We start from the raw sequence: 27,244 nt of genomic DNA, 5'->3' as shown, positions 1-27,244 counted from the left end.
TACCATTTGACCCTATAAATATCAATTAAAAATTAAATTATTGGGAAAGTGTAAATACATTCACATTTGGATGGTTCTTTTTGACCATCCACTCACATTTCACTCAAATCTCCTAAAGTGAATTAATCTGTAATAAATAAAGAACGCATGACAGATAAGTATATACCAAGCTTATGATGAAAAGAGAGAAGGTATGTATGTCTTCTGTCTCTATTTCATTCCTTTATTCTTTTCCTCTCTCTCTTTCTCTCTCTTTCTTGCTCTAATTCTCTCTCACTTTCTTAATTTAGTAATAAGTTTTGGGAATAAGGATGACCTCAGATCAAAGCTGCATTCTTTGGCTTTGGAAAACCAAGAGTCAAGTAATGAAATCAGGGCAAAGGAAACAAGTTTCTAGCCTTTCTAATAAAAAAGGAAGTACCTTAGATGCCCAGCCTGCCTTACCACATAAAAGTGCCAGGAATTCAGGAAAGAAACATTGCAGAATATACAATATATTCATGCTTGCATAGTGGCATCTGAGTATTCTTTCATTTTTTATACCTTGGTGTATTAATAGGTGTTACTATATAGATTTGCCATATTCATTCAGAAAGAATGAGGAGATTAAAAAAACTACAAATGCTAGGTATCATTCCTAATGATTCAGGTTTACCTGGTCAGGGGAAGATCCCAGGTATCAGCCTTTTTAAGATATTGTTCATATAATTCTTACATACAGCCAGAATTCAGAACCACTGACCTAGGTACAGTTAGAGAACCTCTTCTGGTACTCAATTTCTACATTAGATCAATAAGTCCTGAACCTAAATTTCCAGAGTTTAGGTTTGAATCTAAAAACTGTATGCTTGGTGTTCATTTCTGGGCCAGTCATCTGAGATTTATTTTGCAATGTCAGATTAATAGTGTTTTCTGAAATGTCATCCTTTGGGAGTTACAGACTTCAAATTCAGGGGACTGAGGTTTAGCTTGCCACTCCAAAGCAAAACAATGACTCGACGGCTCTAAGATAAGAAATTACACAGCAGGCCTGTATTTTAGGAGCAGCCTTGAATTGCACTTGGCCAGTGGGTGAACCAGAAAGTCAGATAACATGTTAGCTTCAAAAGAAGTGATTGCAGTACATGATGGATGACTGAAGACTAGAAGACATTGAGAAACTAAAAGAGTGAATGAAGGGGCACAGGGTTTTGAGGGATCATCAAGCTTGGGATCTGAATACTTACTAAATCAAAATTTTAAGTCAGTAAGATTTTCCTATAAATTTTGCTAGCCAGAAGCCATGTGTAAAAGGCAGGCAGTGCATTTTCCTCAGGAAAGTGTAGGCAAATAATGTCATCTGGTTAGAAGATTTTAAAGACATGGGAGCTAAGTGGAATATATGATATCAGTAAGAAAAAGTAAGAAAAAGTAAGAAAAGAGAGACCAGAGCTTCCTTTAACATTTTACCCCTACAGAGGGTAAAAATGCATATCATACTCCAAAACAACCAAAAGACAGCAAACTTAATAGTGGCGGGTTAGTATATGATCCAGTAATACCACTTCTGGGTATATGTCTGAAGGAAATGAAATCAGTATTTCAAAGATATAGCTGCACCCTCCACATTCATTGCAGCATTATTCACAATAGCCAACACATGGAAAAACCTAAGTGTCCATTAACAGGTGAATAAAGAAAGAAAATGTGGGAATTTTTATATATGTGGTATATATAAATTCAGCCACAGAAAGGAAGAAAATCCTGTCATTTGCAACAACCTGGATGAACCTTGAGGGTGCTGTGCTAACTAAAATAAGTCAGACAGACAAGACAAAAACTGTATGATCTCATTTATATGTGAAATTCAAAAAAGTTATACTCATAGAAACAGAGAATAGGATGGTGGTTGCCAGGGGTTGAGGGGTGAGTGGAAATGGGAGGTTGTTGGCCAAAGTATATGAACTTTTAGATACAGGATGGATAAGTTCTGAAGATCTAATGTCCTGCATGGCGACTGTAGTTTATAATACTGTATTGTATATTTGAAATTTACTTAATAGATCTCAAATATTCTCAACACACACATACAAAAAGGTAAACATGTAAGGTAATAAATGTGTTAACTAAATTTATTGTGGTTACCATTTTGCTATATACATATAACAGATTATGATGTTGCATGCCTTAAATTTATACAACTTTTCAATTACACCTCAATAACATGGAGGGGAGAGAGTAGTTGATAGTGTGAGGTGAGGTGGTTCAGAGAAAGGCAGCTAGCCTCTTAAAAGAGTCTCAGATGGTCTGATCTATAAGATATGCCTTTTGTATGAAAAGAAGGCAGTATTTTTATTATGGAACATGAAAATAGAACACTAGTTACTGGGACTGAAATAAAAGTGAGGGTTTATTCACATAATAAAAATGAGTAAAAATTGGGATATAAGATATGATCCTGTGGAGAAGGCTAAATTAAAGATAAATACCAGCTCGCCCCATAAGAGCCGGTTAATACTGCTTAGATAGGATATGGTAGTACTGAAATCCTTACTCTGTAGCACCAATTAAAATAATTTGAATGATGTACCTCAAAGCAGTAAAAATAAGCTCAAATTAAATTAAAGTGAAATTCACATATAGTATGCAGCTCTTTGGTCTGTATTTAGGAATTAAATTAAGTAGTATATTTAAAACCTTAAACATGCCATGCAAAGCGAGTGCTGAAAATGAAAGCAAAATTAGAATTCTGCCCTAAATTTTCCCCCAAAAGGATGAACCCTATAGATATAAACTTAGCTATTAATAACATGAATATATTTGGAACTTATTTTGTACCATTTTATTCTACCACAGTATTAAAAAAAATAGCTTTATTAGGTATAATTAATATATAATAAACTACATATATTTATTTATAGTATAAACTTTGGTAAGTTTGACATACATCCATGAAACCATCACCAAAATAAAGATAATGAACATATTTATCACTCCCAAAGGTTTTCTCCCACCACTTTGTAGTTATTCCCTCCTGCTCTAGCCCCCAACACCTAACAATCACTGTTGTGGTTTCTGTAACTACAGACTCATTTACATTTAGTAGTCTTATATAAATTGTATCATATAATATGTACTTTTTATGCCTGAGTTTTTTTTCCACTCAGCATAATTATTTTGAGTTGTCTATTAATAGTTTACTTCCCTTTTTTCTTCTTTCCTGAGTAGTAAGTATGCTGTTGTAGGGATAGGTTACAATTTGTTTATTTATCTACTGATGGACACATGTGCTGTTTACAGTTTTTAATAAAATAAAGCTGCTGAGAAGATTCATGTGCAATTCTACCACTTCTAGAATCATTGTTTTTTAGAGTGTAGCTGCTCAGCTGAGGAAGTCAGAGCAAAAAAATGAAAATGCTGTCCAAGAGAAGTTGTAGAGTGTGTGTGGCCTCAATGGGAGTTATACTGGTATCTCTTCCATGACAACTTGTTATGCTCCATCAAGGCAGTACCCACAGTTTTTTATTGACTTAAGATGAATATGTGCCTCAGTAAGATTCTATGGTATAGAATATGTATTAAAGCTAAATTCTCTGTTAGTTTGAATTTCTGATCTCATTATTATATTAATTCTCAGTTTATCTTTCTAAAGAATTGCACTGAAGATACTCACACTTAATAGTTGTGAATTTTGGAATATATAAACATCTCTAAATTATTTCAAATCAAATTTTTACATTTTTATGTAAAAGGAAGTCATAGTCATATCCAGATACTTTGATTTTTAAGATTTTCTAAAAGACATGCATAAAATCCCTTAGGTTTGAAAATGTTTAAGATTCATTACAAACTTTTCTTAAGAATAATGATAACATAATAATCAAACTATGTAAATCAATATTTTAAAAATAATCAACTCATATATGGACAGAATTGTCCTATTATCTAGAAATTAGACTTCCAGCAGCTAAAAAAATATTTTCACAGCAAATTGTTACAGTAAAAGCTGACTTCACAGAGTAATAGGCATAAAATGTAAAGATTTTCAAATCAAAGGTGAAAAGAGAAGCCTTCAAAAGGAAAAAAAAACTAGGAAGCTAAAAACAACAATCCATAAATAGAAATATTCATAGCATCAAAAAAAAAAAAAAGTTGAAATGATCATTTGCAGAGAAGGCTCTCCCCTCCCTTTTTTTTCTCAAACCTGCTCTCAGCTCCAAAGTTAGTCGCTTTTTCTGAGCGACCTCCATTGACTTTTCTGACTGAATCCAATTACTTTATTATAGGTTTTGTGAAATCTTCAGTCTCTCATTTGTAATGCTTATTATAGGTGCAATTAATAGTTATCTGAGTGAGATATTTATTATTAGTCAACAGTCTATCTTTCTCATTAGAATGTCAGCTCCAAGAGCCAGAGATTGTGTCTGTCTTTTTATCTTATTCCTTGGGACTAACATAGTGTCTGACACATAGTAGTTTCTCCAAAATATTTGTTGACAGAAAAAGATGGTAAACATCCCTGATGGAAGTCTCCTTGATAACCTCTTTTGGTGCTTAAACTAGTGCTTTGCACAGTAATTAGTTCAGAGAAGGAACATATTTTGGCAAATCTGAGCACTAAGCTGTATGTACATCTGTCCCCAGTTCTTAAGGAGGCGACTCTGAACAGGAGGGTTCTCTGCTCAGTGAGTCAGGGTTTTGTGAGCAAAAATAAGACAGGGCACAGACAGGGGGAAATGGAAACTTGGGACTTGCAGTGTACGTGTCTGTTATGTGGGAAAATAAGAAAGGCTTTTGTCTTAGTCTCTGCCCGGGCTCTTCTCAATAATAGTTCGCTGGTAAAGGTTTAACAATTTTATCTCTAGAAGAAAACGAAGTCTGATTTTGTAGTGTTTGTTAATTTCTTTGCTGTAAATACTATCTCTGGTTGATTATAAGCTATTGATTTGATGACACTAAAATGTGAATTTGAAAAAAGTTCTCACAATTAGGTGTTCCGAGGTAGAACCAGCCAGTTCAGGCATACCACATTGCCTTTTAACCGTACATATTGCTAAAAACAAAAAGTACAGACAACTAAAAATAATAATATATGCTAAGGCTCTAATTCCAAATTAATGAGACTTCAAACAAGTACATAAAGAGAATAAGTTTAGAATATGAATAACAAGAATTATAACATAACCTACTGACATAAAAACAATAATAAAGAACAAATAAGAATATTAAAGCTACATTTTCTCAGTGACCCAATACATTACATAAGTTAAAATCATAAAATATAAGAAATGGTTGAAAGCTCAGCTCAATCAAGTCTATTTATTTTATATTCCTAGAAGGAAGTAATTTACTTTAAGTCGCTTAAGAACAGTTGCTAGTGACTGAGTAGGTATTCAGGTCAGTTACCAGTCAGATTTCTCATGTAGTTTTATTTCCAGTATTCTTTACTATTCCTGCTACCTCTCAATTTTTAGAATGACTTTCAAATTTGAGGAGACAAACAACATTTTTATTATAAATTATTTATGAAAATAGATGTGCATTTTCTTAGCCAAAAGATATCACTTTACCAAGAGAAGATGTCATCATTGTGAAAGCACAAAATTGTGTCTGTGGAAAAATCTAAAATCTATACTTTCTTTTATTCCTCTGAGTAAAATGTTGTCTTTATTTACTTCAACTTAGAGCTGCTCTTGCTGGTTAGAAATAGCAACAATTTGCTTTAGGTTAAATGTTTTTAAAAAATGTCATAGCTCTCTTTCCTCCGTTACCATCCAAGGAAATTTTCTCTATGTAAGTAAGAATACTATGCCAGTCAGCAAATATACAAACTTGTATAGGCAATTTAGCTCCAGAGCTTTAATTTTATTAGAAATTGTGTGTAATATTCTCTTCTTTGCCCAATTCAAGATTTTCATGAGAAGGAAATGAGATACTTTATGGGAAAGCACTTCATAGACTGTAACATGCTCTAGACAATATAATTGCAATTTCATCAGTATTCTGAAGTTGGATAAGAGAGATGTGAAAATCTTGTCAAAATGCTAGGTCTGGTCCACTTGGGTTCCTACCTATGGCAAAATATAGGGTAAAGAACTATGAATTTTAGAAATACAAGATGCACTTGTGTCAATGATTTTAGCAAAATATATCAGTTCTTTGTCCCAGGGTGTGCTGAACACATGATGAGTGGCTGTCCTTGTGGTGGTAAAAGCACTTCTAGGGTACAAAAGGATGCAGAAGTTTCCCACAAACCAAAATGTACTGTGTTGAAAGTATGGCTTCCTCTGTTAGGTACACATTCTGGATTTGTGTTATATAAAATAAGTGACTCATAGTTAACTGAGGTGGTCACACTCTTCGATTTAGACAGATTCATTCAGCAGACGTATATATAAATAAACTTCTCTAGGTCAGGCATTGTTAATCTCTGGATATACAATGATGTACCAAATCAACATAGGTCCTGACTTCAGTAACTTTAAATTGGGTATATACACTTCTCCTTTGTGAGTAAAGCTATATGGTATTTTGTGGATCTGACCAAGATTTTAAAAATCTGAAAAGGCTACATGCTATATGATTCCAACTGTATGAAATTCTGGAAAAGACAAACTATGGAGACAACGAAAAGAATTTTTAAGGCAGTGAAAATACTCTATATGATATTAAAATGATGGATATATGTCATTAGACATTTGTCCAAACTCAGAACGTATATCAAGAGTGAATCTTAAAGTAAATTATGGATTTGGGATGGTTATGATATATCAATGTAGGTAAAAAAAAAAAGTACCATTCTGGTGAGTAATGTTAATATCTGGGAAAGCTATGCATATGCAGAGGTAGGGGGTACTTGGGAAATCTCTGTACTTCCCTCTCAATTTTGTGGTAGACCTAAAACTATTTAAAAATGTTCTTTAAAAATTAAATAGGACAAAAAGTAGAAGCTCTTAATGCAATAAAGGGTACACTTCTCTTCATCTTCATTTTGTATCCATGCATTTAATTCTAATGTGCATTTTCATTGTCAGTAATTCCTCATTTCTATAACGTCATTTTACTTCACATTTTTCAAGAGAAGTAAAAAATATATGAGTAACATCTTTGAAAAATTTCCATGTTTTGTGATAAATATTTTAAAAATTTCTACATAATAAATCACTCCTCCAGAATATGTTATTGGTTTATAATCAGCATTTTAAAAAATCTGTGCTTATAATATTGTAGAATATCTGACATGTGTAAATATAGAGCTTAATGTGTAATGAAACATTTAGATTTGACATTCTAAAAAGCCCTAATTGCCATTACTTTATAAAGAATAATTTTGATTTTAGCCTGTAATTGAATTTTTTTTTTAAATACACATGAATTTAAATATTTTCTTGAGTGGAGGTCTTTGTTTTTGCCTACAAAGTCTGGCTAAGGTGAAAAGAGTAATTTTAATTTAAAATATTTGGAAAGTAGATGAAAATATACTTGCTTTCAAAAATTATTTTTTCCAACCGAAAGGTCAAATAAGTCTTGAGTAAATCCTATTTCATTGCCTTTTATTTATAAAGTCATTTTTATTCATATATATTTTAATTTCTAAAACTAAAAGGTTAACATTTAGAAGTAATATTATCACTTTAACTTTTGTTCCTCTTGTGATTATTTTAGGCTTTAAGAGAAGTTTAAATGCTCCCTTTTATGAAGCAGCTATGGAAGTTATACACAAATATCACAGCACAGGCTCCCTCTCACCAAGGCTAATTCAGCTGCTCCTAAAATCCTGAACCACAAAAGGAAAGACAAATGTTGAGACCCAGATATGGTAATATCTCTCAAAGATCTAGTCAGGCACTTAGAAGCCCACTAATTATATCTGAACTCTTTCACTGTAGAAGGCACAAAGTTTTGATATTGGGATATTCATCCACTCTTGATATGGGGTTGCCTTCCTGCCTACATTACTTAGTCCAAAATAACTTTGTGATTGTTTATAGATTTATTGACATAGGATCCTGCATAAAATCACTTTGAATCAAGGAATGAGTCTTTGGATGAAAGCTTATAGGGTTGGGTTGCAGTTTTCTAGGAAGCAATGTAGGCATTGGACCAAAATACGTATATGTCTTACTCACCCAATAGCTAGAATAAATAGATCCCAAACCCAGGAGTGAAAGTAGGATCAGTTGCTCTCAATCTCAGTTACTTTGCAGAACTTTAGTTTTGTGCCCATGCAGTCCTCGGCTTTCTTGGATTGGATGTCCTGGTCCCCAGACAGTATGCTTCCATCAGGGTACACTGTAAGATTTCCACTGAGCATAAAACTATTCCTGTTGCCTGATCACTTTGAAGTCCTCATGCCAGTGGAGGAATAGGTGAAGAAAGGATTTACTATACTAATGGAGATATTCAACTCTACTTTTCATGACAAACTTTGATTAGTGCTATATAATGGGGATAGGAATGAGTATGTTTGAAACTTGCAGGTTTTACTGGATATCTCTTAGAACTTTTATGATTAATGACATGAGTGCATGAAGGATTGCTGAAATCTAACCTGACAAGGTGAAGGGCACCAAGGACTCAAATGCCCAAGAAATAAAAATCTGGTGACCCCCCAAATAAACAACTTACACCAGCTGAAGTGTTGGCCAAGAGTAAACGAAATCCAGAGTATGTAGATAAAGAAGATGATGAACATCAATCATAACCTGTGTATTAGCTGCCAAGAGGAACCATAGTTTATTTTTTAAAACCTACTGTAAACAAATCCAGTTTTAGAGATGGCAAATTATACCACCTAGAAGAGTCAGCAACAGAGCAGACTTAATATGGGACATGAGCAGTTTCAAATGATACAACTGATGATTTGTGTTTGATTGCACCATGCTAAATCTTGGCCCACCTGAATGCATCACATTTATGGTTTACCATTCATTCACCTGACTGAGTGCCATTTCGAATATACATAGTGCAGTCTCTTTGCTTTGTGGCCTTGTGGCTTTCTCCTTAGCTTCAGTAATTTGCTTATCCTGCTGCATCTTGAGATTTCAAGGTAGTTAAAGACTCCAGGACTATTTCTGAACAAATAAGGAAGAGAAGTTGGTATATAGTTCAGCCAGCCTCTTTTTCCTTCTCTAAAAATACAACAATTTTAATTCTGAGGTGCATTCTATGTATTTCTCATAATCACCCGAGAGAAATTGAGTCTTAGTTTTTCACAAATGTAACCAATTAATTAACAAACGTTTTATTGGATTTTCTGCCTTTCCTGTCTTACATCTCTCTTATTTAAATTTAAGCATTGTTGCAATATAAAGTATAAGACTACTAAAGGGAGATTGTCTAGGTTACTTTTATAGTCTCATTATGCTATAAGTGTCCACATGCAAATGTGGAATCAAATGGTGTCCCACAAGAATATTTGCTTAACACATTTCATTCAATCTGATTTTGGTCCAAGTGGTTCATTGACTCAGTTCTATACAGAATTCTAATTTCCCCACCACAGAACATGTCTGCATCTCATTATAGTCTCTATGTTTAGACCACACAATTTTTTTTTTTGGTCCTATAAATTTGCCTTTAGATTTGGTTCCTTTTATGTAACTTAAATTTCATCTCTTTTGTCTCTAGATCAAGTGGTGCTGAAAATATAATAGATGCTCTAACGAAATGAATTAGAACTAGGGAGTGTGGAAAAAAGTACATCTGCCTATAGGTATCTTTCGATATTAATTTGAAATGTTAAATAATGTTTGAACCATCAATAAAAGCTAAATCCAGAGATTTCACATGGGTAGCTATCTTATTTAGAGCTGGCAATTTCACTTCTTCTAGAATAGCTAATATCAAACTTTGAAATTCACTCTTTTTTAGCATAGTTTATGGTCAGTGGATTTCACACTCACTTGCTTGAGAACTGTACTTTGGAATCAGAATGAAAGAAACTTAGGAGGTGTTTCACAATTTCACTTGTAGATTTAGGTGAATCTAAGGACAATAAAGTTGAGTATGTTTCTAAATGAGTTATTTTAATCATAACCCCAGGAATTTTCTCCAAAAATACAATTATTTTTATTTTTTGAGTCTTAAAACTGCATAATATTTTACCAGTTCCAAGAAAAAGAATATACATACACACATATATATGTATGTATGTATATAAAATACATATATTCTAAATTTAACTAGTCTCTATTTCATTTTTTTTCTATTGAATAGCAAAAAAGATTCATTTAAAATAATGACATTGAAGGAAAATATATAATGATATGCTTGCTATACAGAAAATTAACCAAAAAACAGAAAACATCTTTGAAAGTAAATTCTCTCCAACAAATACTTATCGAATGCTCCTTAGGTGCCAGACACTGAGGTGAAGTTTATTGTAGTGAATAAACAAATGTAGTTGGAGTCTCGGTTTTGACATTCACTGACAATGCAATTTGGAATACTTATTATTAACTTTTCTGCTAATATCTTTATCATTAAAAGGAGAATATAGATACGTGTCTACTAAGTTTGATGTTAGGATTAAATAAAATAATATATTCAGAATGCCAAACAGCATCTATGGCTTAGGGCTCAGCAGATATTAGTTGTTCTTAGATCCTAGGAATTTAGGCATGAACAAGTGAGGCATTCAGCATGGAGATAGACAATTCAACATATAATTATAGTAGGATAGGTGCCCTTATAAGCAAATAGAGAAGGGAGTCATAAGATTGAAAAAAAGAGCAGGCTTTTGGAAGAAAGTAATACTCAAATTAGGATCTGAGGAAAAAGAGAAAGTTATCATAGAAAGACGAAAGAATAACATTAAACAAAAGGAAAGGCCAGAAAAATGAAAGAGCATGGTGATTTCAAGCAACCAAAATAACTTAAGTGTAGCTAAATACGTGGTATGATTAAAGTTGAAACAAGAGATAAACATTGAGTGATAAGCAAACTTAGAACAATGGCTTTCAAACTTTATGGTTGCAGAACCTCTACTTTTAAAATTTACCAAGGACTTCAAAGGACTTCAGTTTATATAGATTCTGCCAATCAATATTTAGCACATTAGAAATTAAAACAGAAAATTTAAAGCATTTATTTATTAATTTGTTTAAAATAAGTTTATTATGTTTTAACATTAATATTTTTGTAATAAATATATTTCAAAAAAAGTGAGAGTGGAATCGCTTCACATTTTGCAAATCTCTTTAAAGTCTGCCTAAATAGTTAGCTAGATTTTTGTATCTGTTTCTGAATTCAAGCTTTTGTTATATTTCTGTTGAATAGTTTTGTATGAAGCAAATTCAGTCTCACACAGATAAGAAAAAAATGGATGAAGTATTTTAATAGCTTTTGCAGATATTTGCGGAATCTCCTTTTGATACTATACCAAAAATCGATAAGGAGTAGTTTCTTAAAAGTTAGTTACAATGTGAAGATCTGATCTCAGATCAATGAGATTTTTATATACTATTACATTAGGATTCATTGCTCTATTTTGCATTTTGGATGAATCTTTTCCTCATGGATGATTTTGCATCATCATTGACCATTTGGAAAATGTTGATTCACTGTGTTATACTAGTTTCTTCAGAAAAATCTTTAAATGTTGAGAGGATAACAAGTTCATGGTGGCAAATATATTTTTAATATTCATTTGAAAGATAATATTTTATTATTGGGAAAAATACTTTTTATTATTGGCATCAAATATTATGCTGTTTTTTAACAGGCTCACATGATCAATTTTTGAGAAAATTTCTGAAAATTACTCAGTTCTGAATAATATCTTTTGTCTGTCACTTGTTTTTTCAAGTAAGAATAGTTCTGAGTCAAGAAAAGTAGCCAGTTCAAGCTTGCAAATTAAACAATTGCCAAGTCCTTCGGAAGTGTTGTATGCGCGCTTCTTATTTCATTGTATAAAATATTAAAATGACATGTCCATTAGACTAGAGATATGACAGTATTAATGAGTCTTCTTCATTAAGATTATTTTTAAGTGAAAGTGGCTTTTATTTTATATTTTAAACAGAGAATGTATGACAGTGAATAATTCAATGACTATTAGTAAGTTTGGTGCTACTGTCTTGATTCTTGCTTTGATGTTAGCAGTTTTAGCCCCTATTGTTTCTGCACCATTTCAATATTGTTATGAAAATAGTTTTGATCTCAGAGGCTTCACTCAGGGACTCAGGGGTCTTAAACTATACTTGTTTTAGAAACAATTGATTACTAAGAGCCAAAAATATTCAAGAAAAGAAAATTATATATTTTAAATGTTATATAATTTATCTCTTCTAATTGTTGTTGTTCATCATATAAAAGTCTCTTTAAGATCTATATGTGTTTAGTTTCTGTGGATAGAACTAAACAAGTAAGTATAAATGGCAGTCAGATAGATTAAGAGGCAGTATAAACATGAGGAAACCAGCATCACTGGTTTCCTCAGATGGTGAAACTATTCTGTAAATGGTAAGTTTCTAGAAGTTGAGCCAAGGCAGGAAAATCACCAATGCTACAGAATAAATTTAAGTGCTGGAGAGGTTGCTGGACAAAAAGACTTTCAAATTCTCTTAAAGTGTTAAGATTCTATGACTTTTTCTTTTTATTAGATTGCCTCAAATGTAAAACTGTATAAGACACACAAATACAATTGTAAGAAAAGCTTTCATCATATTAATTTTTTAGAGTTTTGTTATTATTTTAAATCTCAGTTCCACAGATTCCCATAGACCAATTGCTTTGGAAGGGAATTCCATCAGTTGACTAACTAACTAACTCAGTTGACTAAAGTGTTCATTCAAACACAGTCTGCTCAATCCTAAATAACATAGAATTGTTAAAACAGAAACAAGTTGTTTGCAATTTTTCTTGGTGCCAGAGCCAGCTAATTTTTATAAGTTGTTTTATTTCTGTAGTTACCATGATCTCTTTTTCTACTTTGTTGATTTCTTTCTCTCAGTTTTCAAGTGGACAGTGGAATTTGTATATGAATTCAAAAAGAGTTAGGGCAACTATACATAAGTTAAAGAGTGCCACATAATTAACCAGTAACTAATTTCTTAATTGTTTAATGAACCTTTATCTAAGATAAATTTATGTGATATCTAAACAACCATTGGATTCAGTTAATTTGGAGAGAAAAAAGTATAATGATATTGGGTGATCATTGGCTTCCTGTATATCTCAGTAGGTTATATTACTGATTTTTGATGCCATGTAAACAAATATACTTTGATCTAATAATAAATATATTTTGTTAACTAACCTAATGAGTAAAAAAGCAAAAATCTTTATTTTTGTATCTGTTTCTGTCTCTCTCTCCTGTTCTTCAAAGTAAATTTATAAAGAGACCCAAGAAACCAAGAGATAAAAAGTTTCCCTCTAGCTCTATGAGATATATGGATGTGAAAGCATGAGAAATTTTAAAAACAAATGTAAAAGAGAATCCACGGCTGCTTTTATTCATCTTTCTCATTTGTCTCCACGCTGATATTTAAGAACATTCCAATCACATCGTCCCCTTTCTGAAGTGACTATTGTCTGTTTCCTTGTCTTTCAAGCTCTTCTCTTAATGTGGTAGCTTCTTTCATCTTTAGTTGTTAAAAGATAACTCTAACCATTGTATAAAGAACAAGCAGTCTGGGGCGAAGCTCAAAACCACGAAAGATCATTTCATTTATTGAATTATGCTTAATATCAGTGCATTGTGAATTTCTTCTTAGTGTTCTTTCACTATTTTATGGACACATTCTCCTATTCTTTGTTACATATATAAAGCACCAAGCCTGCATGTAAGCATCATTAAGCTTCACCTTCAAACTTGTCTCAGTTTTTTTCATATGGGCTTTTAGTAATTCTTTCTAAATCAATATTTGTTCTTTCTATTAAATACAAGCTCTTACAAGCAAGAAACCATTTACTGTGGAATCTAAATCAACAGACTATAAGCTTGCGATTGTGATCCTAATGATTGAGACTTCAATATAATGAAAAATAATTTAAATACAATGTGAAATTTGTCTCCAACAGAAATTTATTCAAAATTACTTAAAACATTTGTTGTTAGGTAAGCCTAGCTGAACAGCTTATAAGGATAAGATTTAAATAGGTTATAATGCATTCGTAATATCATGATCATAATTTTCTTTTGGCATTGTTTCTATAAGTCTTTGAATTCTATACTTCTCTTTACTCACTGTGGTTCTCATGTGGCAAAGCAAATATTGCACCAAAGTTAAAAAGGCAAGAAGACTTTATTCGGGCTATTACAATAGGAAAAAGAGACTGAACTGAACTTTGTTGAAACAAAGGCCAGAGAGTTTTATTTATTTTTTATTAAATTTACTGGGGTAACAATAGTAAATAAAATTATATAGATTTCAAGTATCCAATTCAATAAAACATCATATGTATATTGCATTGCATTTTTGGAAATTCAGCTTCGGAGAGTTCTGAAGAGCTAGAGAGGAGGAATCCTAGGCCATCTGATTTAATAATTGGCTTTTCCCATAGAAAAAGTAAACTTTCTTATGTTTTCATGACAGGAAGTAGTTTTACAACTTGGAGCAAGATGCTCACAGAAGTTAGGCTTCTGTCTTCCCACAGAAACTGGGAGATAGAGATATTAACTTCCTCCATGTTTACATTCAAAAGGAGGGACGGCTCTCAGGTCCTTGAGATAAAACATTTCTGGGTTGTAAAACTGGCAAGAATCTTGGTAAAACTTACACAAATTTCAAAGAGTCAGAGAAAGAGTTTATATTGACACATTTTCTAAAGTAAATGCTCTAAGGAAAGGGAAGTCAAGGGCCTAGAGACAGTAAGAAGCCTGCCTGCAATGTAGTCAAGCTGAGAGAAAGGACAGGTGTGTCCTGATCAAATGTACAATTTCTTTCTATTGAAAGATGTTTTCTATTCCTCTTTCATTACATTGGCTCATCCCAGCTACTGACAGGGAAGACAAAATAATTCTTATATTACAAAATTTGAAGGGGATGGTTATTATTTTAAAGACTTTTGTAATAAAAATATCTATAGAAATGTTTCTTGGTTTAGTTATTGAGAGTGCACAATTTATAAATTACCATTAAATACCTTGAAGAAACAGAATATATAGGATATTCTCTAACCTTGAATAGCCACAATTATATCTTTCTTATTCTAATTGGTGATTGTGACATATCTAATATTTATAAGATAGTGGATGATAATAGTTGGATAAATAATTGGGATTTGTTTAAAATTCTGTCCAAGGCTTTGGGTTTTCACATATATAACATACATAGCCATTTGATTTTAACAAATGTTTTTTGACTATTAAATGTTTCAATCATCTCACATTATCTACTTTACAAAAGACTAAAAAGATATCAAAAGGAAAGAAAATAAGAAAAACATATATTGTTAGAGTTAAATGCAGTCTTAGATAATGTCAAGCTCTACCCTATCATTTTATAAATGAAAGAACACAAAGGAAAACATGCTATGCTCCAGAGTTACAGGATTAAATATAGGACTTTGGCCCTGTCACTAAGCTCTTGAATATCTTCAAATGGCAAAATACACAAATGGTTTAAATCTGTCTGTAGAGTTGCTAAATACTTGATTTAAAAACATTTCTTAGGTAATTATGGACAAGAACAAAGATAAAAATGGAAGAAACACTGGCACATACTATCATATAAATATTCAACACAAGGTTGAGACAGTTGCTAGTACCACCTTTGAATTGTTAAAATTTTATTTTGACCATATTGTAATGAATATTGCATTTTATTAGAGATTTTAAAATGTGATTTGCCAACATGTCCTATAATTATTTATTGACTCTGACCAAATGTGTGTACAAAGAAAACTATAATCTTTCTTTTATGTTGAGAAAGAGTAGTTTTTAGTACCTTTTTAGAGAAACAAGTCACTTTGAGTGACCTCTTTTTATATAGGTCTTGATTGCTCTTAATTTGAATTGAATGGATAATTAGCAGGCAGAATTATCTAGAGAAAACAAGCTATTTTCAGTTCTCCAATAGGAATTAGCTAGTAGGATTTTAGCCCAGTGTGCAGAATATGTCATTCAAAATATTGTAATTTAGAAACGCCTTATGTATGCCTGCAAAATGATACTATTTAAAGACTTTCCTGAAGGTATGAATTAAATAGAGCATTTTATGATAAAACAAAAGGACAAAATGGCATGATATGGACATAAGCCTGAGCAACCTCCTTGCCATGAGCACACTTTTGTTACTTCATATTGATAAATTTGTCTCTCCATTCCTTTTTAAGTGCCATATGTAGATGTCAATAATTAAACTAGAGCTGCACATAATATTGTTTCAATTGAGCCAAAAGCAGAGTGCATCTTCAAGTAGACGTTGAATGCAACCTAGGAAATTAATTCCAAGGTGCCTCAAAGGACACCATTGATTTTGGTTTTTAAGCATACTGTGATGGAACAAGAATATTATTTTTCCATTATTACAGTGGATGTAATGACAGGGTTCAAGCTGAATAATTAGATCATAACAGGAAAAAAATGTTCCAGGATTTCAGATAGTAAAGAGGTGGTCAGGAATGTAATGACTGTCAAGAGGTAACAACTACATTTTTCAAACTCTACGGTTTTAGATAATCCCTTCAGCATGAATATTTTTCTAAATTACCTATATTAAATAAATTTGAAAATATTTTCTGACTACTGATGCATATATTATTAGTTTAAAGAGAATAGTGAAAGTGATTATAACATCTACACATCTATCTTGGAAGACAGGTGTAACTGTTCATTATATATGTATTGACATACACATATATACATATTCAAATAAGTTAGATATTACTTGCATACCAATAAGGTGGGTATATATAATCTGGGCTGTTTTTAGTTTGAATTGAATGGATAAACAGCAGGCAGAAAGGCAGACACACTTAGAAAAAATAATTCATTTTCAACTATCCAGTGGGAATTAACTAGCAGAGATCCAGCCCAATGGGGCAGTTTTATATACATATATATAATATATAGAGTGCCTAATTTTGTGCCTAGAACATCCCTGACATTGAGAAATGGTAGCTTCTTCTTATTGCTGATGTCAATACTATAAAAACTGTGGAAAATTCAAATGTTATTCATATTTTGCTTATTATACAAGTAATATATGAATATATTTTTACTATAAAAGATTCAAAGAGCAAGTTTTCTCTCCCAAGGCCTACTCTTGTCCTTATCGATTGCCAGTTTTAAGAGTTTGGTGTATGTTATTTTGCTATGCATTTATATACATTTATGTGTAAATAGAAAACTTATGTACCTTTTCTTTTAACCTATGTGAGATCATGGTATATTCATTTTTTGGCAACTTTTGTATTTCAATCACTAAATTTCAGTGATATTTCCATGTCTGTGCATATAGGCTTACCTCATTTTACTTAATGGTTCCATAGCATCCCACAATATAGCTGTGCCATACATTATATAATTATCCATCTGTTGATCAACAATTTGGTCATTTGCAGCAATTAGAAACATATTCTTACAGAATATTCTTTCAGAAACTTTGTGAACATGTATTAGTGGGCTTTAGATTTCTAGATGTAAAATTTCCCTTTCAAATGTACAAAGGTTTAAAAATCCATTAGGTCCTGCAAAAATACCTTTTAAAAAAGCTTTATGGATATACATTTTAACTACCAGAGTGTGCTCATTTCCCCCACATCCTTGCTCCTATATGGTTGGTATGTATTTTTGTCATGTACTGAACATAACAGAGAAGGTCCAGAGTGACTCTTGACTTGGTGAAATATAAAGTATTTCATCATATTTTGACAGATTCTATAGTGAGCTATTCCACGGTCTTTTGGACAAGCCGGAGTATTATATAAAAACCAGAAACATTAATTCTCTTTGAGCAAACATTCTGCTTAGAACACTGCCTCAGAACCTCTAAAAGCTTAAGAAGCTTACAGAGCTTTATGAACTTTTGAAATCTTCCTATGAAAGCTGCCCTTGAAGAAATAGGTCTTATAAGTTTATCATCTAGTGTTTGTTTTCAAAATTATTACACACGTTTCTCTTACAACTATATTTTATTGTTTTGTTTTTATTCTTATAAAGAGAAAGAGTTCTATATCTATGTTAAAACTGCAAAGGATTTAAAATGTTGATGAAACATGTTAATAATTGCTTTCATGTATTTTCTAGTTAATAGATTAAAATTTTGATGGAAGTTATTAGTGTCATGAGAATGATCTGTTATCCACATTAAATAATCAAATAAGCAAATTTAAAAGTTTATATTTTCTTTACATAATTTTCTCTAGAAAATATAATTTTGTGTTATGGACTACCATTTTGTTTTACCCGTTTTTTAAGTTAACATATTTATGGATAAATTGCAACAAAGAGGAAGCAATTTATTCTTTGTGATATTATTTTCATGCAGGCAATATTTCTCTATATCTTTTAAGATATAGAAATATTGATGTTAAACTGGAAATAGTTCATATTTCCTTTGTATGTAGTTTGACTACTTGAGCAATAAAGATGAAAGAACATTTACTGAGCATTTACTATTTGCCTGATATGATGATCTAAAAATCCATCTTTCCTATATGTATATAGGGGTATTAGTCTATAATTTATTTAATGTATTGTTATATAAATACAGACAGTTGCATATTGTTGAATTGTAAAATCTTCTAAAATGTAATAGAGAAAGAAAAAATGTCTAGTTCCTCGACAAATAAATGCTTACTAATTGAAAATAAAATCTTTATCAATATTTTTAAATAACAAATTATGCCAAGGAGCTCATGGAAGTCATATATATTTCAACTTGATTTAAAAAAAAAAAAATGCCTCAATGGGCCAAGAAAGACAGATTTCTGCTCTTTCATTTTTATACATGCTTGGCTCATCCTAAATTACAGCAATGTTTCATTACCACCCAAATTCTCAAGATAAAATTTGTAGCACAACTGCTTGCTAAGCAAAAAGAAAAACATAAATTATATCTGTGCTGAGTAAATGGATTTGGAAACTGACTTTTTTTGGCTTGTAGTTACTTTGCAGAACAAAGTTACTGCTCATTCTGTCTAGGATGAAGGTCAAATGGATAATCTGATTGACAATCAACTGATATACAAGAAGGGTATACCAAAATAGATGTTTTCTGTATTGTGATTTATTTAATCTCACTAGTTTTGATCTGGGAAAAATAACTTCTCACATCAATTTTTTCTAAAAACAACATTTTGGTTCTCTGTTTAAAAGAAGCCTAACAGCCTGGATGTAATTATTCTGTTTCAAAAAATTACTAAAAAAAATTTTTGTGTGTCTTTTTTACTTGGAGAGAAATAGGCACTTAGGACGAAACATATGTATGCTCCTTTTAATCTGTCCAATAAAGGTCATTTAAATCACTGACGTATTTCTTGCATTCTTCTCAAAAAACATATTTTCTGTTTCTTAATGTATGGGTTGTCTAAAGTTTGCAAGAAATCAAATAACCCACATTTGCTTTCATTCACTTCCATTCCTGATTGTATTTTCTCATATACTAATTGCTAGCTCAAGTAAATAGATTTTAAACATGATTCTACTGATTTACTGAGTAAAATTTTTGTTTTTCAATATACAAATTGCTGGATTCTACTATAAGTTTCTTTGTTTCTAGTATTACCAGAAATAGGAAAGCAAAAGGGATGTTAAATAGCTTCTTTTACATACACTGGATTCTCCACTTGTTTTTGAATGGGTTATTATTTAGATCTCCTGTTTAAGTTTATTCTTGTACATAACCTGTATTTTGTACTTAAACTTGATAGAGAAGGAATTGGAAATTGAAGATCAATGGGAAATTTGGCAGTTAGTCATGTAATATTCAGCTTCCAGTGATAAGCATGTTTATTTTCTTTATATAAATAATTTTTCGGAATGTAATATAGACAGATTTCAACATGTAGGATTGAACACATGTGTTTACTTCCACTCTTTCTGGAAAATACACTAAAATGTAAATAAAAAGATTTTTACAAGGCACAAAATGCCAAGGACAACTAGAACAGAAGTGACAAAGACAGCGATGACATTTTGAGATTGGAAAGCAGAAATAGTAAACCTCACTCACACACACACACACACACACACACACACACACACACGCACACAGACGTTAGTCTTCACTTCTTGCTCAATTTTTCTCCTTAGCACTTATTATTTGGTTTTGGCCTCATGCCTGAGTCTCAGTCAGAACAGGATCTACATGAACTATTAGGACATAATTTCCCAGTAGAAAGTGGAGTACATGTTAATGTGTCCTAGAATTTGAATCTTCCTCTTTCTCAATGATGATCCAGTTGGTAGAAGTTCAACTTGAATATTAGATTATGATTCTTTTCAGCACAGTTTATAAAGTTTTAATGATGTTCCTATAATTCTGTGTCTTCACAGACATATATTTTTCCAAGTATTTTCTTCCATTTACTTGACTTTTTTCAACATCACTTTTGCAGAGCATCAGTTTTTTTAATTTTAATAAAGTGCAATGTATCTATTCATTATATCATAGATCACGCTTTTATAGTTTTATCCAAAAATTAATTATCGAATGCAGTCATGTAGATTTGTTTTCCTATATTTTATTCAAGAAGTATTATACTTTACATTTTACTTTTAGGTCTATGATCCTTATATAATATGTATTTTATATATATACATATACATATATCAGTTTCAGATATACGGCATAGTTAGACATTTATACAATGTCTAATTTATACAATTAGTCTAGTACCCACATGGCACCATACATAGTTATTACAATATTATTGACTATATTTCCTATGCTATACTTCACTTCTCTGAGATGATTTTGTAATTACCAATTTTTAAGAAATTTTTTTACTAAAAATTATTGGTTCGACATTGATTAATACAATCAAATAAGTTTCAAGTATACACTTCAACAGTATGTCATATATATATTGCATCATGTGTTCATCTTCAGAAGTTATATTTCCTTTCATCACCATATATTTGACCCCTTTTACCCCTGTCTACCTCCGCCTCCCTCACTTCTCTCTGGTAACCACTCATCTACTGTCTGTGTCCATGAGTCCCTGTTTGTTATGTTTGTTTGATGCTTTCAGTTTTATATTTCTCATATGAGTAAAATCATATGGTTTTCAATTTTTCTGATTTATTTTACTTAGCATGATTATCTCAGGATCCATTCATGTTGTCACAGTTGGTAGTATTTCATCTTTTCTTATAGCTAAGTTATATTCCATTTATTATATGTACCACATCTTCTTTATCCAGTCATCTATCTATGGACAGACACTTTAGTTGCTTCTTTGTCCTGGCCAGCATGAATAATGCTGCTATGAATATCGGGGTGCATGCATCTTTGTAGATAAATGTTTTCTGGGTTTTTTTTTTGGGGGGGGGAGGATAAGTACCCAGAAGAGGGATTGCTGGATCATATGGTAATTCAATTCTTAGTTTTTAAAGGAATCTCCACACTGTTTTCCACAGTGGTTGTACCAATTTGCATTCCCACCAGCAGTGTATGAGGATTCCTTTTTGCCCACAACCTCTCCAACACTTGTTATTACTTGTCCTGTTGATGATAGCTATTCTAACAGGTATGAGATGATATTGTATTTTAGTTTTGATTTGCATTTTCCTAGTAGTTAGTGAGGTTGAGCATCTTTTCATATGTCTGTTGGTCATTTGAATGTGTCTTGGGAGAAGTGTCTGTTCAAGTCCTCTGCTTATTTTTTAACTAGATTCTTTGTTGTTGTTGTTTTTATTGTTGAGTTGTATGAGATCTTTATATATTTTGGATATTAGGTCCTTATCATAGGCATCATTTGCAAATATATTCTCTCATTTAGAGGGTTCCCTCTTTGTTTTGTTGATGTTTCTTTTGCTATGCAGAAGTGTTTTAGTTCAATATGGTCATATTCATTTATTTTTGCTTTTACTTCCCTTGCCTTCGAGGTCAAATTCATAAAATCCTCTCTAAATTCAAGGGCTATGTGTTTAGTACCTATGTTTTCTTCTATGCAATTTATTGTTTCAGGTCTTATATTCAGGTCTTTAGTCCATTTTGAGGTAATTTTTGCGTGTGGTGATAGACAACAGTATAGTTTCATTCTTTTGCAGGTGGCTTTCCAGTATTTCCAGCACTATTTATTGAAAGGCTTTTCTTTCTGCATTGTATAGTTTTAGCTCCTTTGTTGAGAATATATACAAGGATTTACTTCTGGACTCTCAATTCTGTTCCATTGGTATGTGTATCTGTTTTTCTGCCAATACCATGCTGTTCTGATTATTGTTGCTTTGTAGTATAATTTGAAGTCAGGCAGAGTGATATTTCTGGCCTTGTTCTTTTTTCTCAGGACTGGTTTGGCTATTTGTGATCTTTTATGCTTCCACACAAATCTGATGGTTTATTAATGATAGCCATTCTGACAAGTCTGAGGTGATATCTCATGATATATTAAATTTGCATTTTTCTGATGATTGCTGATATTGAGCATCTTTTCAAATGTCTATTGACTACCTGTATGTCCTGTTTAGAGAAATGCTTGTTTAGGTCCTGTCAATTTATTAATCGTGTGTTGTTTTTTTTTTCGGTGTTGAGTTGTATGAGCTCTTTATAAATTTTGTATATTAACCCCTTATTATATGCATCATAGGCAAATAGTTTCTCCCATTCAGTAGGTTGTCTTTTCATTTTGTTGATGATTTTTTCTTGGCTGTACAAAAACTTTTTAGTTTGATGTAGTCGCATTTGTTTATTTATTTTTTGTTTCTCTTGCCTGAGGAGATAATCAGAAAAAATATTACTAAGAGTAATGTTGGAGAGTTTATTGCCTGAGTTTTCTTCTAGGAGTCTTATGATTTGGGGTCTTACATTTAAGTATTTAATCCATTCTGAGCTTATTCTTGTAAGTGATATAAGTAGGTGGTCCAGTTTCATTTTTTTTTTTTTTGCATGTATCTATCCAGTTTTTCCAACACGATTTATTGAATAGATCATCTTTACCTCACCAGATATTCTTTAATCCTTTGTCATAGATTAAATGACCATTCAGGGTGGATTTATTTCTGGGCTCTTTATTGTGCTACAGAAAAATAGTCATTTTTATTGTACCCATGCATATTCTTGCCTTAAAATTGATAAAATGTTGGAATCACTCTACCAGTTGTAGAGGTCACTAACTACAAGAGAAAACAACCACCACCACCAAAACAAACCTTCAAAACCCAAACAAACTAGTTCTATTCATAAGGAACCAAGAGGAACAATACTTATATTGAACTATATTCTTGAAATACTTCAAAGAGGTTAAAATTTATAAGAGCCTGTCCCCAATGAGTGTTGATCATTGTTAGAAAGCACAAAGACAACACAGAGTATGGGTATACAGTGGCTGCCTTTTATGGCTGTTTTAACAAAAAAAAATCTTAGCTAATCTAGATTTACTTTCTTATTTATATATTGATATTCAATAATGTGGGATAGCACAATATATAGTAATTAAAATAATGTTCAGAAATATTTTTGATTCATCAGCCAGTAGTGCTTGTTTTCTATCTGTACTATTTTCTCCATTTCCATTTTGTTAATTTAATTTGCAATAAATTATTCTAATATTCTCATTCTCTTTTGGTATTCAAAACTAAATTTTCACCGAGAATGAATTTATTTATAAAGGGATTGAAAAATGTGATGACAATGATGAACATCAATTCAAGTTTATATTTATATATAGTTCTTAATATTTCTAAGTTCTACCTTAACCACCTTGCCAGAGCCAGCCGGCTAAAGTCGATCAGTACCTGACAGAGGAGGATGAAGCCTAAGAAAAAAGAAGACAGGAAAGAACTTTCTCGGGAGAGCATACAGTCAATGCTGCAGCTTCGAGTTCATATAGCCCAGCCTTTATGTAAGTTTTTGGATACAATAGCAAAGCACAGAGTACAATAGCAAAGCACAATGTACATTACCATAGGAATGCTGACATTTACATAAGTTCCTATATATCCTTCCCTCAGGGTACAAACATCCTTTTCTGGGCTGTAAAACATTCCACTATCTTAAGAGGATTTCTTTAGGAGGCAAACCTCCCCTCCAGGGTCAGTAACGTTTAACTCCACACCCTGCTTCCTAGAACCATTGTTTAAGGAGTCTCAGCAGTTGCTTCATGGCTATCAGCTATGTGACTTCTTCAGTGTCTCTTAATGGCTCCGGACACCACCTACTCTAAAATCTACCATATCGTTTCTAATTATCTAGACAGAAAATCTGCACTCCAATATATTTTCAGAGTTTAAAATTTTGAGTTCTACCAAAGAAAAGCCCAAGACCAGATGGCTTCCCTGGTGAATTGTACCAATCACTTATAGAGTGAGTAAATAAATCTTCTTAAACTATTCCAAAAAAAAAAAAAACCCAAAAAACAGAAGAGAGACTACTTCTTAGCTAATTTTTAAAGGCAGAACTGTCCTGATACCAAATTCATACAAAGATATCACAAGAAAAGAAAACTACAGACCAATACCTTTATGAATATAAGCAAAAATCCATAACCAGATAATTAGCAAACTAAATACAGTTGTAGATAAAAGAATGATACCCCATAACTAAGTGGAATTTATTCCAGGAATGCAAAGGTGGTTCAACATATTAAAATCAGTCAAAGTAATACACAACATTAATATAATGAAGACAAAAATGTGATCATTTTAATAAATACAGAGAAGCATTTGACAAAATCCAACCTTTTCGTGATAAAACCCCCTACAAATGAGAAATAGAAGGAAACTTTCTTAAACTGATAAAGGGAATTGATAATAAAGCTAACATCAGCTAATATATTGAAAAGTGAAAAACTGAAAGCTTTACCCCTAAAACAAAAATAAGAATGCCCACTTTTGCAAGTTCTAGTTAACGCTGTATTAGAATTTTGAGATAGAGAAATTAGGAAAGACAAAGAAATAAATGACATTCATATAGGAAATGAAGAATTAAAAGTATCTCTACTTGCAAATTACATGATCTTATATATAAAAAATTCTAAAGGATCCATACACACAAAACTATGAGAACTAATGAACAAATTAAGGAAGTTGAATGGATACAAAATCAACACATAAAACTCATTTATATTTTGTACCAAAATAATAAACAATCTGAAGCACCTGAAATAATTAAATAAGTAGAATAAATTTAATGAAGGAGGTACAAAGACTTGTATGGTGAAAACTACAAAAAAATGCTGAAAGAACTTAAAGTGGTCTTTAAAATGTGAAAAGAAATCTCAAATTTAATTCTTTGAAAAGATTGACAAAATTGACAAAACTTTAGCTAAAAGCAGAAATGATAGTGGGACATTACTACTGAGCTAACAGAAATTTTAAAAAATGATTATAAGAGTTCATGGATTGGGAGAGTTAATATTGTTAAGATAGCAATAATAGTCAAAGCATTCTACAGATCCAATAAAATCCTTATTAAAATTCTAATTAACATATTTGTCAAAATGAAAAAAATAAACTGATCTTCAGATTCATATGAAATTACAAGGGCTCCAAATAGCCAAAACAATATTGAAAACTAAAAACAAAGTCAAAATACTCATGCCTAATTTCAAAACTTACTACAAAACTACAGTGATCAAAACTATGTGGTACGGGCAAAAGGGTAGATATATGAATCAATGGAGTATAATTGTAAGTTAAAAGGAAACCCATACCTCTGTGAACAACTGATTTTTGAATGAGATCTTAGCACTGTTTAATGGGGGAATAAAGAATGTGTTCAACAAACATTGCTGGGACAACAAGATATCCACATGCAAAAGAAATAAGTTGGACCTTTACCTCACGACATATATAGAAACTAACTAAAAATAGATCAATAACTTAAAGTAAGAACTAAAATTATAAAACTCTTAGAAGAAAGCATAAGGGTAAATCTTTATGACCTTGGATTTGACAATAACTTCTTTGATATGACACCCAAAGTACAGACAACGAAAGAAAAAAAAAACAAGTTGTATTGATGAAAAATGAAAAACTTGCTGAAAGAACGTTATCAAGATAATAAAAAGACAACCTACAGAATGTGAGAAAGTATTTGCAAATCGTATTTGCACTTGATAAGAAAGTAGTATCCTTATCTACTACTCAACAACAAAAAGATAAATAACCTAATTAAAAAATGTGTAAAGGACTTGAGTAGACATTTTTCCACTGAGGATGTACGAATAGCTACTAAGCACGTGAAAAGATGCTCAATATCATTAGTTATTAGGGAAATACACAGAGAAACCACTTTACATTTACTTGGATAAATATAATAATATTTTAAACCGTAAGAACAAATATGGCAGAGAATGTCGAGTAATTGGAACCCTTACATATTGCTGGTGGTAATGTAAAATGATACAGCAGCTGTGAAAAATACTTTGGCAGTTCTTCAGAAAAGTTAAGCATAAAATTACCGGCAATTCCATTTCTAGGTATGTATCCCCCAAAATTTAAAATAGCCATTCAAACAAATACTCCTATATGAGTATTTATAGTAGTACTATTCACAATAGCCAAAAGGTAAGAAAAAACCAGTGTCCATCAAAACATAAATGGACAAACAAAATACATATGTACATATAACGGAATATTATTCAACCATAAAAAAATGAAGTACTGATTCGTGCGTAATGAACATAAATGAACACTGGATACATTATGCTAAGTGTAACAAGTCAGACACAAAAGAAAACATTGTATAATACCATTTATATGAAAGATCCATGCTATGTAAAACCACGAATTATCAGGTTGCTACAGATTACTCAGCAATATGGGGACGTATCTGTGTTATAGGATTAAACATAGCCCAATTACTAGCCAGATAAAACCTCTCACACATGGCCTATTTACTTCAATTTCTATTACCAAATACACTATGTCTGGTTTTCGACAACAACAACAAAATTACAATGTATGCTAGAGACAAGAAATAACACCATTTGAAGAGACAAAATAAAATCAGAAACAGATTCTAACATGACACAGATGTCAGAATTATCAGTGAGAGAATTTGAAATAACAATGATTATGATGAGAGCTTTAGTGGAAAAAGCAGAAAACATGCAAGAATAGATAAGTAATTTAAGCAGAGATATGGAAACTCTCAGAGTGATTCAAAAGCAAATACTAGAAGTCAAAAACAATGTAACAGAAATTAAAGAG

The sequence above is a fragment of the Rousettus aegyptiacus genome, unplaced genomic scaffold (assembly GCF_014176215.1).
Source record: "Rousettus aegyptiacus isolate mRouAeg1 unplaced genomic scaffold, mRouAeg1.p scaffold_m13_p_2, whole genome shotgun sequence".
Lineage (NCBI taxonomy): Eukaryota > Metazoa > Chordata > Mammalia > Chiroptera > Pteropodidae > Rousettus > Rousettus aegyptiacus.
This window is presented reverse-complemented; position numbering follows the sequence as displayed.